General features: G+C 40.4%; 1 protein-coding gene across 1 annotated transcript in view; it reads right to left on the bottom strand.

Moving 5' to 3' along the window:
* Positions 1-2500, bottom strand: part of syn3 (synapsin III) — a 62112-nt gene that overhangs the window by 2319 nt on the left and 57293 nt on the right. The gene's annotated exons all lie outside the window — the stretch shown is intronic.

The following is a 2500-nucleotide window of genomic DNA, read 5'->3' as shown; positions in this document are numbered from 1 at the left end:
ATCACACACACACACACACACACACACACACACACACACACACACACACACACACACACACACACACACACACACACACACACACACACACACTTCAAGTTTAAATAAAAAAAAGAGAAATGTTGCTTTGGCAAGAAGCTGAAATAAACTGTTTTATATATATATATATATTTTATTATATTTCAGTTAATGTTTATAATGCATTATAAAATAAATAAACATGTTATTCATTTGCTTCAAGTTATGTATTGTATTGTACATTGTTTCAAGTAAGTATAATTCTTCACAGTAATAAGAAAGGCTGCAGTGCAGATCTGTGTCCACTGGGTGGCGCTAGTGTCTGCTTTTACTGCAGGACAGGAAGTATTTTGATTTTGATTCTCTGAATCATTTAAACTATAATCCAGTTTGAGAACTTTAAGTGTTCAAATGAATCATTACTCAAAAGAAAGAAAGAAAGAAAGAGGGCATTACTTAAAAAGAAATCTAAACATTAATAAAAAGTTTCAAGGTCTTGCAAATTGTACGTGTTCTGATCGCTTTTGGGTTAAGAGAGGATTACATTGTAATTTAGTAAATGGTTTACAATTTGAAAACGTACATTTGTGAATATAAAATCTACATAGGAAAATAATTAGCTTTAACAAATCATTACTCAGAGGAATGTGTGTGACATCATCAGTGGAGTGTATCTAATCGGAGCAATGATGATGTCATGCGGCTGTTAACGGGACTCAGGAGACTCTTATTATGCAACTCAATAACTGTGATGACAACAGTTTTACTTTACAGAAACTAGGAGTGTCTGGATAATAAAACTACATCAAATAAATTACAATTATTTTAATATTATATATATTAATTTCTATAATTCAAATAATAAAATTTTAAGCGTCTGAACACTAGTTAATGACTGGTTTAATTATCAGAACACTAGTTAACTGCCGGTTTAAGCATCTGAACGCTAGTCAACTGCCGGTTTAAGCGTCTGAACGCTAGTCAACTGCCCAGTTTAATCGTCTGAACGCTAGTCAACTGCCGCTAGTCAACTGCCCGGTTTAATCGTCTGAACGCTAGTCAACTGCCGCTAGTCAACTGCCCGGTTTAAGCGTCTGAACGCTAGTCAACTGCCGCTAGTCAACTGCCGCTAGTCAACTGCCCGGTTTAAGAGTCTGAACGCTAGTCAACTGCCCGGTTTAATCGTCTGAACGCTAGTCAACTGCCCGCTAGTCAACTGCCCGGTTTAATCGTCTGAACGCTAGTCAACTGCCCGGTTTAAGAGTCTGAACGCTAGTCAACTGCCCGGTTTAATCGTCTGAACGCTAGTCAACTGCCGGTTTAAGCGTCTGAACGCTAGTCAACTGCCCGGTTTAAGAGTCTGAACGCTAGTCAACTGCCCGGTTTAAGCGCCTGAACGCTAGTCAACTGCCGGTTTAAGCGTCTGAACGCTAGTCAACTGCCCGGTTTAAGCGTCTGAACGCTAGTCAACTGCCGGTTTAAGCGTCTGAACGCTAGTCAACTGCCGGTTTAAGCGTCTGAACACTAGTTAATGACTGGTTTAATTATCAGAACACTAGTTAACTGCCGGTTTAAGCATCTGAACGCTAGTCAACTGCCGGTTTAATCGTCTGAACGCTAGTCAACTGCCCGGTTTAAGAGTCTGAACGCTAGTCAACTGCCCGGTTTAAGCGTCTGAACGCTAGTCAACTGCTGGTTTAAGCGTCTGAACGCTAGTCAACTGCCGGTTTAAGCGTCTGAACGCTAGTCAACTGCCGGTTTAAGCGTCTGAACGCTAGTCAACTGCCGGTTTAATCGTCTGAACGCTAGTCAACTGCCGGTTTAATCGTCTGAACGCTAGTCAACTGCCCGGTTTAAGAGTCTGAACGCTAGTCAACTGCCCGGTTTAAGCGTCTGAACGCTAGTCAACTGCCGGTTTAAGCATCTGAACGCTAGTCAACTGCCGGTTTAAGCGTCTGAACGCTAGTCAACTGCCGGTTTAATCATCTGAACGCTAGTCAACTGCCGGTTTAAGCGTCTGAACGCTAGTCAACTGCCGGTTTAAGCGTCTGAACGCTAGTTAACTGCCGGTTTAAGCATCTGAACACTAGTTAATGATTGGTTTAATTATCAGAACACTAGTTAACTGCTGGTTTAATTATCAGAACGCTAGTTAACTGCTGGTTTAATTATCAGAACACTAGTTAACTGCTGGTTTAATTATCAGAACGCTAGTCAACTGCTGGTTTAATCATCTGAACGCTAGTCAACTGCCGGTTTAAGCGTCTGAACACTAGTCAACTGCCGGTTTAAGCATCTGAACACTAGTTAATGACTGGTTTAATTATCAGAACACTAGTTAACTGCTGGTTTAATTATCTGAACACTAGTTAATGACTGGTTTAATTATCAGAACACTAGTTAACTGCCGGTTTAAGCGTCTGAACACTAGTTAATGACTGGTTTAATTATCAGAACACTAGTTAACTGCTGGTTTAATTAT

Source organism: Rutilus rutilus (genome assembly GCF_951802725.1).
Source record: "Rutilus rutilus genome assembly, chromosome: 4".
NCBI lineage: Eukaryota > Metazoa > Chordata > Actinopteri > Cypriniformes > Leuciscidae > Rutilus > Rutilus rutilus.
This window is presented reverse-complemented; position numbering and strand designations above follow the sequence as displayed.